Here is a 10,352-nt window from a genome sequence, read left to right as displayed (position 1 = left end):
AAGCCTCCTTGGAACTGTCCTGTAACCCTGTCTCAACCAGCAGCAGCAATGGTGAGAACGTTTAGTGTTGCCCTCACGTGTGAGGTGACAGCCAGGAATTCAGTACTCACCCTGGTGCTGCAGGCACCTTGCTCCTGGCTGGCTGGAGAGAAGTCAATGGGCATTGGTGAGTCATGGGGTGAGGCTGACAGCTGATGAGGCAAAATCCTGCTGGTCTGGCAGCCTTGCATCTATCTGGTTAGCCCCATGGGCCTCACAGTGCTTCAGGGACACCCGGTGACACTCAAGTGGTTTTCAAGCGCGACAAATAAGGACCTCTGCCAGTAGTCCTTAACGCTACTATTTAATGTTACTGCTTACTTGGTCTCATGAAAGCCAAGTCTCTGAAAGGAGAAGTGAATCTACCCTCTTCTCATTGGTTAAAACTACTTCCCAACACACACACACAGCACTCCCACTGCCCTCAGCCCTTGTGGTCTGCTGATCTCAGTGGCCTCCAGTGCTGCTTGGTGGGCCGCCAAAGTGCTGGTCTGTGGAGCTGGGCTCCCTTCCAGGAGTTTGGATGCTCCTTCAGTGCTTGTTCAGTGACTGCTCACAAGTACTCTTCCAGGCTAGCATGCCGTCTGTGGTCTTTGAAGAAGCATACCATGTCCCATCCTTTGACCTCTGCCAACACTGCTGTTCCTCAGTCTCAAAACTGGCACTCTTTCATGAGATCAGATGCTGCAGGTGTTTCTCTTGGTTTGTACTGAGGTTTGAACCAGCTGGACCTTGCCAGATTGATGTTTTGTTATCTGGTCCCATGGACTGTAGCTGTTCAATGCTACACACAAGCAAGCACATATACCTTTTTACTACTGACCATGGTGAAAACCAGCAGGGCACAGTCTCAGTTTGTGATAAGAGAGCAGAAACAGGAAGAGAATGCCCAGGAAGTATGGCTGTTGCCATCAGTGGGAGAATGCACTCATCTTTACAAGCTGAAATGTTCAGTGATCTTTGTGAATCTCGACAAATCTACCTTGCTCTGAGGCAAAGGAATTTCCTGTTTCTGGCAGGACAAGGATCTGACTTCAGGTCTGAGTGTCTCTTTGCACTTCCTAAGTGACTTTTACTAACCCCCTGAAACCTCCTTTGAAAGAAGGGCATCATCTCTGCCATGAGGAAGCTCAAGGAGAATTATCCTGCAGTCAAGGCACCTGAACAGAAAAATCTGCTTACTCTTTTCTGTTCATTTACACATTTCTTGGTTCTTTCTGACATCTTCCACAAGGTCAAGTAAATCAAATAATCACCTTGTGCTTCAGTTAAACCTGATGTTGTAAGCATCACAATGAAAATGCTGGTGTCCATGACACTAATGCCATTACTGCTGATATTCTCAGTCAACATTCAGCTAAAGACCAGCTCATAAATTGCCTACTTCAATGAGCAAACCCAGTTTTAAGCATCCAGGCTCTCCAGACATCTTTTATGAATCAGTTAGCAGGAGGCAACCCAGCAATGCGACTCTCAGCAGATAATCTGGTCCTCAGAACTCGCAAATCAGTCCAGAGTTCCCATGTTTCATGCTGCCAGCAAATACCTGGACTTGTGCTAATCAAATCTCCTGCCTTTCTTTCAGCTTTGAACTGGGCACTTGTAGGGGAAGTTCCCTGCGGAGCACTGAGAGTCAGATCTCAACTGTGACTTAAGGTAAATTTCCTGTGACACTGCTATGTACGTCACTTATTAAGTTTAGCTTGCAATAGCAAAAGAAGTTGCAACACACTGTTCACACAAACGCCAGAGGGACAGGAAGTGTCCAGCACATTTTTCCACAGGTCCTTTGTGGCACCCTGCCATGAACGCCTGCTATGTTTTGTGTGAATGGTATGAAAATATTGACGTTTTTCCTACAGGACCTCCATCTTGCTCCTACATATCTGGAAGTAGAGAGGGGCTTTGTGATGAAGGAAGCCTCTGTTGCAGTCAGGGATCAATCATTTGTACTCTTGGACACACACAAGCATGCAGCCATGTATGTATGGGTAAATATGGGTATCTACATCTAATTATGTAGTTGCACACCTTTTTTTGTTACAGAGGTCAGATGTCCTACAGTACCTGTGAATGAGGAAATAAAGACACAGACCTTAAAGGAAATGTGAATACGTGCAAATCCTTGGGCAAGGTCCAGCTGTGCACACTGCACATGAACCCTTTCCAGCTTTTCACCATTGCAATCTCCACCCAGTGCAACCTCTGAAGAGTCCTTGGAGATCTTACTTTTTTAGTCATACCTGAACCATATTTAGCTCCCTGGCTTCATTGTGGGGGTGATATTCTTCTTTTGGTGAAGCTAATTTTTAGTCTCCTTCTCCCTCCAAAAACCTGCTGGGTAACTATACTGTTTTGCTGCACATGAATAGATCTGTCCACCTATCATAGCTAATAACTTGTAAGTCTGATTTTAATCAAACTCGGCAGTTGGAAGAGATCATAAACATCCCAAATACTTGCTGAAACGAGCCATCAGGGTGCAACAGAGTATAAGTTTGTTGGTAATGTAGCACGACATTTGTATGAGCAGGAAGAGAGTGGTTGTAAACCCTTCTTCTCTTGGAAGAAAAGCAAAGTTCTTGAGGAGCATGGCAGAACCCAGGGAAGGATGTGAATATGTGCCAAACAGGGGTTTATCAATCCTGCAGCTCAAGGAAGGATTTGTTTCAGTGTGATTTGGCTTTCCAGGTCCACGCTGAGGTCAGTTTCAGCCAACTGCTGCCATGGGGCAACCACTTCCCCCTGAAGAGCAGCATGTGGTCACTACCAGCACTGCAGGGGTGTATCCACATGGAAATGCCCTGTCCCACAGCAAAACATGGTTGCTGGGACAACAGAGGTGCAGGAGATGTTCTGAGTATGTCTTCGCCAAGCGTCACAAGTGCTTTTCTGGCCAGGGAGGGTACAAAGAAGCACAGCCCTGCCAACAACTCTCCTACCATGAGTGATGCTGGCTTCTCTAGGAAAAGTCGCAGTTTGTGTTTGTTACCCCACTCTTCAGTGTGGTTGCGGTAGCCCTGAACATCCCTGGGGATAGCAGCAGCTCTGCACATGTGTCCAGCCTGGGACTGCACTGGGGTGAAGCCCACAGCCTTGGGCTGCTCACAGGAGCAAAGAACATGCACTGCACATCCCCACAACCTGAAAGCAGTGCCTGGGATGAGCACAGAGTGTACAGGAAGCAGGGAAGATGAGAGGCAGGAAGGCAAGGTGGGGAGTGGGTGAAGAGGGCTAGTGGGCAGTGGTAGGGGAGCCGTGGGGCTGTGCACCCTGTCCAGTGTGGGGTGCCTGCGTTCACAAGTGTCCACTACTGGTCCCTGCACCCGCAGTGATGGTGACGGACCCTGAGTGTGCGTGGCGGTGACGGACCTTATGTATGCACACACACCCTGGGCTCCAGCCTGTGTGTGGTGCTGTGCAGCTATGCTCTAGAGTAAATTCAGTGCGGCTGAATTGGAAATGCTGCTTCCAGGTGTGCCAGCAGGACAGATGCTTCTTCCTGGAATGGGATGGGGGGAGCCCTCTTGAGTTCACTGCTTCCTTCAAGGCACGCAAACCCCCAGGGATATCCCTGGTGTCTGAAACCCCCTGCTCTGTCTCTTCCACACTCTGGGCCATGAAAAGCAGATGGATGGGTGAGCATCACTGGGGCATAGTGCCACCCCATGCAGCCACATTCCTCTGGTGTTTTCCAGTGTTGCAGGGGCTGTGGTGTGGAGCAGTGCACTTCCACAGGGCAGGAGACAGAGGCAATGACATGGCCCCATGCCGCCTGCAGGTCACCCTGCCACATGTCCCAGCATGGCCCCTTGCTCTCAGGATCTGGCTCTGTGAGGCCACCGCTTGCCTGTGTGGCATGCAGAGCTCTTCTGCCAAGGTGCTGAAGAGTCAAATAAGAGACAGAAAGTCTGCAGAAAGAAGTCTCACGAGAGACCAGACAACAAACTTCATCTACAATATGCACTGCTCATTATGTGAAATAAAGGCTTGAAACTGGCCAAGTTTGGAGGAGTGCAAGACTCACACCTGACATTGTCTTACAGACCTGGAAGCCTTTTTGCACAACTCCTCTTTAATTTCTCCTGACAGCAGTGAGTTGGTTTTGTGGAGTGGTTTTGCGCAGTGCAGCAACTTGGGAAGGGTGCCAAGCAGCTCTGAAGTGACATAGCCCAGCATCTGCTAACCTGCTTGCTGCAGACAGAGGGTGCCCCATACTTGTGACAGGAAAGGTGTATGATCCTAGACCTCCTTACCAGCCCCACAGGGCTGACTCCCCCTTTCCTTTCAGTTGTAGCCAATCTTCTGACTAATGCATGTGTGCATCTTTTTAAGTGGGTGTCCTAAGCTGTGTCTCAGGTCCCATTTTGTGTGCTCACCTTGGCAGGGAAGTAATTCTTATAACATAGAGGCCAAATCATGTGTTACAGCAGTTTAAACTTAAACCCACTAGAAGTGTGCTCAGACTTTGTGCTTGTCATTATTAGCTGTGCATTTCTTCCTTATGCACTGCTTTGCCTCCTGGAACAGACAACAGCAAGAATGTCCAGAGGTGCCAGGACCTGGCTGGGTCTTTGGACAGTGTATTTTCCAGAGCAGAATCTGGGATGAAGGTTACAGACAAAGGTGTGTTTAGGTGCTGCTGTTTAACTCTGTGTCTGACAGGTTCACAGAGGAGAAACTCTGCATTAGCACTGGCCACACAAAACTAAGCTGTTGGCAAGCCTTCTGGTTCTGCTCTGATCAGCCAGTATAGCCATAATGTGAAAGTAAAAGATAAAGCAAAGGTGTGAGTTGAGGCTATTTCTATCTCAACACAAATGAGATGTTTCAGAGAGGACTTTGCTTTGCAAACTGCAAAATTCACTCTGCAACTTTTAAGAGGAACAGAAACCAGAAACTGGAGGAATGTGCTGGAAGAAACAGGATGGGTTTCAGTGTTCAATGGTATCTATCATGGCTCACTCCTGGTGTTAATTTGTACACATCCAAGCAGTTAATAGGTCATTTGGGAAAAATGATACTTCATAGTAGGTGGGCTCTGAACTCAAAAGCAGCCAACAATTTCAAGGGCGCACAGTTCTGCTTTTAGCATCTATGTGTAAGATCTGCTTCTTCCTTCTTTAGCAATTCAGCTACAGGCAGAGCATTTATCAGTGTGTGTGCCTGCAGTCACTGTATGAACAGTGTATTGGAGAGCATTTTGTTCCTCCACTTTTCTTCAGAAGGATGCTGCACCCCCGGATGAGTAGAAGAAACTGGAGACAAGTGTGAATGTTACCAACAGCAACGTGGAAAATCGGGTGACCCTGCTGCCAACGATCCATGCAAATGCAGTGTTACAGAATAACATCCCCCCGGTGCATGGAGGAACAAAAATACTTCCCTGATTCTCTTACACTGCACCTCTCTTTACATCGGTTCATCCCAGTGTAGCTGTGGGGGCTTTAGCAACTGGCAGACTGGGAAGACCAGGCCTTTCCTGAAGAAGCCAAGGGACCTCCTCCACAAATATTTGTCAAGAGCAGCTGTCATTCTGAAGAGCAGAGCTAGCATATGTGCTACCTGTTTTCCTCCAGTGTGGTGCTAAATGCAGGCTGATGACAGCATTCAGTCCTACACAAGATGGAATTAGGAACACTGTTCTCAGAAGGTATAAAAAGACTAAGGATGAACAAACCAATATAGGTTTGTTCACCTAGAAACAAACTCCAGGGATAAAGAGGCTCCAGAATATGACCTTTTCTTTTTTTTTTTTTTAAGTCACAGGGAGTGCAACTTCTAATATAAACAAGAGTGATCACTGGCATGTCTGGGACAGAGATACACCTGCTCCTGCTGCCAGCATCCAGGTAAACTGTTGTCTGCTCAAAGTAAGAGGGCACAGTATGCAGCAGTCCCAGCCCACCTAGCTGAGAGTTCTGCCCACCCAGCCTAGACAACACAGCTTCATCCCCCTCCCTTATGCCAGCATGGTGGCTTAGTTTACCCATGCTGAGCATTCACTAGAGAAAATGTAAATCCATGGTTTTCTGCTGTATTATCTGCTGCACTGATGGTTTAAACACCCATCCCTTATGTGGGAGCACATGGAAAAAAGGTCAGCACTGTTCTTAAGCTGCCAAGGAGCTGTAGGGCATTTGCATACCACAGATGCACTCAGAGCATGTCTTGTAGTCCAGAGGTCCAAACAGGCAGAGGCAAACATCCAAAGGAGAGGAGACACAGGTATCCATGGACTGGGGCAAGCTGCAGCAGCTGCTGTTAAACAGCTGTTAAAGTTAAACTGCTGTTTAACAGCAGTTAAAGCAGGGGACAAAGGTGTGCAATGGATGAACCCCTAGCCTGCTGCACCTCTGAGGTCCGGCGCACAGCCTGGCTTGGCGGGAAGCTCTAGTCTTGTCCAGACCGATGCCACCTTGGTCCTGACTGACCCTGTGCTGGTGGGGAGGTCAGCAGGCAGGAGGACTCGCACGTGGACTCACCCTGTCTTGCACTCTCGCAGCATGCAGTGGTGTCACCAGGATATTTCTGAATCATCAATGAAATAGTGAGCGTTACTCACTGCCTGCCACGTGGGAGTATTTACCCACAGCAATAAAGAGGAAGCAGACAGCCAAATGTGCGGTGTGAACCCAGATATTCTGGCGAAACTTATGGGAAGTGGCGATAGCTGCTCCCTGCCCTGGTTACACAGGGTAACAATCTCATGTGTGATGGGGTGTTCCCCTCTATAGCCAAAGGAAAACCTTTGGTCACCTGCATCTCTGTGGGGGCTTTTGTTCCATCCAAAGGAACAAATCAGTCCTTTTCCCTTCTACTTGTGAATACACCTCAGGGTGAGCAGAGGCAGAACAGAGACTCTCATCATCTCTGTAAAAGAAAAATCTGGAGCAGGGAGAGAGCTAATGATGGAAATGAGTGTGGTACTTACCCTCCTCTTTTTTACTTGCTCGTTTGTGCAGCAGGCGGGCAGACTGTGGACTCGGAGCTTGGCAGTGCTTTGCTCTGAGTTACCTGGGTGCTTGGGGCGCTTTGCTGCTATGCGAAAGCCCTGGGAGGAGCAGCAGAAGAGGAGTTAAAACACTGGTGCAAGTGCAGGAAGCTGTAAGGCTGAGAACAGCCATAAAATCCAGGAAAGGCAGCTGAGAACAGCAACTGGCAGGTGCTGGGAGGAGCGGTGACAAATCCAAGGCCACAAGTCAGATGAGGCCACCTGGCAGACATGGAGAAAGAGTAATGTGATGTAATCCAGCTTGACCTGCTGCCACAAGTGCCCAGGCAGATGGAGAGCCTGCACACAGCACCGTGGTTACCAGGAGGCATAGCCATGGTAAAGGTCCACGCTGCAACAAGCAATCCCGGGCAGGCAGCGCAGACACAGGATGCCAGTCAGCTTGTGAGTACAACTGCAGTCAGGGGCTACACCGTGAGGCAAAAAGTGAGATGGTTTGGGTTGGAAGAGACCTTAAAGCTCATCCAGTTCCAACCCCCTGCCATGGGCAGGGACACCTCCCACTAGACCAGGTTGCTCCAAGCCCCATCCAACCCGGCCTTGAACACTGCCAGGGATGGGGCAGCCTCAGCTTCTCTGAGCAACCTGTGCCAGGGCCTCAGCACCCTCACAGTAAAGAGCTTCTTCCTTATATCTAACCTGAGCTTCCCCTGTGTAAGTCTGAACCCATTACCCATTGTCCTATCGCTACAGCCCCTGCCGAAGGGAATGAGAAGTAGCTCCCCCGTGTGTTCCTGTAGCACTGGAAGCCTCGGACACACCGGGGACAGCAGAAAGGTAGCCCACTTCATGACACCTGCAACACACAGCAGGAAAGCCCAGACTCAAATGTGTGACTGTCTCAGACATAGCTGGAGCTGTGGGGCCAGTGTGAGGGCAAACAGCCATCAGAAACCCTCCAGTTCCACCCAAGGAAGAATTTCCCCACCTCTTCTATGAGGGGGACAGCAGGCAGGACCTTCAGCAGGGTCTGAAAGCCTGTGCTTGACCGAAAAAGCAGAAAAAGACAAAAGCAGCTTGCAAGAGGTGTTTTTGTCGTCTCTTAGTGTTTGAATGCCACTGAAAAACCACATGGGGGAAGATCAAGCTGTGTGTCAGCCAACAGGTTTTCCACAGCACCACATAACCTTCTGCCTCTGGTACAGACCCAAAGAGCCAGGCCATGCCTGGGACCTGTGACACAGCATGGTTCTCTGCAGTGGTGGCACTGGAGGCCATCAGTTTTTGTGTAGGTTTTTTGGTAATAAAAGCATTGAAGAGTATTGTAAAGGCCCATGATAGCCCTCAACCAGGGCTGTGCTCCCAGCCTGAGTGTTGGTGTGGGAGCAGTTTGCAGGACGTGGCCCCATGGTGTCCATGTAGTTGAGTGCTGGCTGTGACCACATTTGAAAGGTAGGTGCCATGTGTGCTGGAGATGAGAGCTCCTGTGTCCCCAGGACCCAACACACTGTTGGTGGGCTCCTCCAAACCTTGGTTTGGTGGACCCGCTAAACCTTGTGCGTGGAAGGGCTTGGACAGGCCACCTGCACCCCTGCACATAGGCCACCAATGATGGAGATCTCCCACCTCCCTGCTGGTCTGGGTTGCTGCTTGATCTCCACTGTAGGGATTATTTCCTAACTTGTGACCCACACATCTCAGGGCTGCAGTTTGAGCTTGTTGTATTTTATTCTGTTATCTGGCACTATCAAGAGGCTGTATCAGCTCCCACCACGGCCTCTCTAGTACCGGAGTAAACAAGACCAAGACGCCTCCATGTGCCTTGGGAACAGCTGCTACTGCTGCTGTCAGGGTACTATCAGATCCCACCTTGGACTCTCTAGTACTAGACTAAACAAGAACAGCAGGCCCTCATTAGCTTCAGGAACAACAGCTACTGCTACTATCAGTCTACTATCAGATCCCACTTTGGCCTTCCTAGTACTAGATTAAAAAAGAACAACAGGCCCCCATGTGCCTCAGGAATAACCGCTAATGCAATTAAGTGTTTACTTTAGTTGAGGGATTTCCAAAGTGGAATAATAATAACAGCCAAAGGTTACTGAGCTGTGTAAACTCTGTGAAGAGGGAATATAAAACATGTGCACAGCTGCCTTGGCAGAGCAGAGGAATGGTTCTGGAAGGGGAACCCTGAATCAGTCACCTTCCTCCTTCCCAGAACCTGCTCACAGCCCTGCTGAGCTGGTGGAAAGACCTCCCAATGGCAAGGATGAAAGCAGTTTTCTGTAGTGCCCATACCCCTCTGATGAGGAGGGATGCTCACCAGGCTGTTTCCTTGTCTCAGACATTTAAGGCTAGCATGTACCTTCCTAAGCCTCAGGTAGACTTTTGGGAAGAAATGTCTTGAGCACAGTCATGGTCAGCTCCTCAGCAAGTGCACATGTGCTTGCTGTGGGTGTCTGGAGCTCTCCCAGGCCGATGGTGACTTCTGTAGGACACCTACCCCCTTCCTGCCCCTTGCCCACACAGCACCTGCTGCCTGCTCCCAGAGTGAAGGAGACCCTCTGTCACTTCCGACCCCAACAAGTCTGTCCCAAAGGAGTTTTTAGTCAATGCTGGTCTTTAGCTACAACACTGACTTTCCACACAGTGGTCTTTGTTTCCATCCTTTACCCTTTACTGCTGATTCACCAGAGGAAGGTGGGGATGGATGTGGTAAATTGAGATCTTCAGAAAGGGGTGATGAAGATGCTTACATGGAAAGAATGACATTGAGCATCCAGCCTTGCAGGCAAAGTGGCTGGGATCTTCTGGGTTGGTGATGCTTGCGTAAAAGTTCTTCAGTGAACAGTTGGCTTTTCTTACCATGGAGGATCCTCTCCACACTCTCTGCCCCTCCCTCTGAGTATTGAAGCTGGTTTTCTATTCACACAGACCCCTTCCATCACACTGAATCTTATGATACTATTGCTTTGTCAGTTTCAGCTGCAATCATTTACGTGACCAAGCTGGTGAGCAGAGCAAAGTATCAAACTGCCCATGAGGATGGGTAGAGGAGCAAAGGCAGTGGCTGCAGCTGCAGCTCCCTGCTCCCACTCCTGAATTTCACTCCCTAAAGCCCCTCCCCACCCCCAGCCATTCCCATCCCACCCTCTTATGGGGTGTGCTTGCTGCAGCATGACAGCAGGTCTCCTGCCTGTGTATTTGAGATCCCACTCCTGCGGTTCTGCCCCTGTGCGTCAGGGAGCTGAGCATCTGCTTGCCTGTGTCTCATAATGCTCAAGCCACAGCATAGCCATCCAAATGTGCCTGAATTTCCTCTTTTCCATGGGAAGTCTCCCAGCCCAACTGGGCATAC

The sequence above is a fragment of the Pezoporus wallicus genome, unplaced genomic scaffold (assembly GCF_028554395.1).
Source record: "Pezoporus wallicus isolate ANWC-B61680 ecotype Strahan unplaced genomic scaffold, APGP_CSIRO_Pwel_v1 contig_14356, whole genome shotgun sequence".
NCBI classification, from domain to species: domain Eukaryota; kingdom Metazoa; phylum Chordata; class Aves; order Psittaciformes; family Psittacidae; genus Pezoporus; species Pezoporus wallicus.
Note: the sequence above shows the minus strand (reverse complement) of the source record.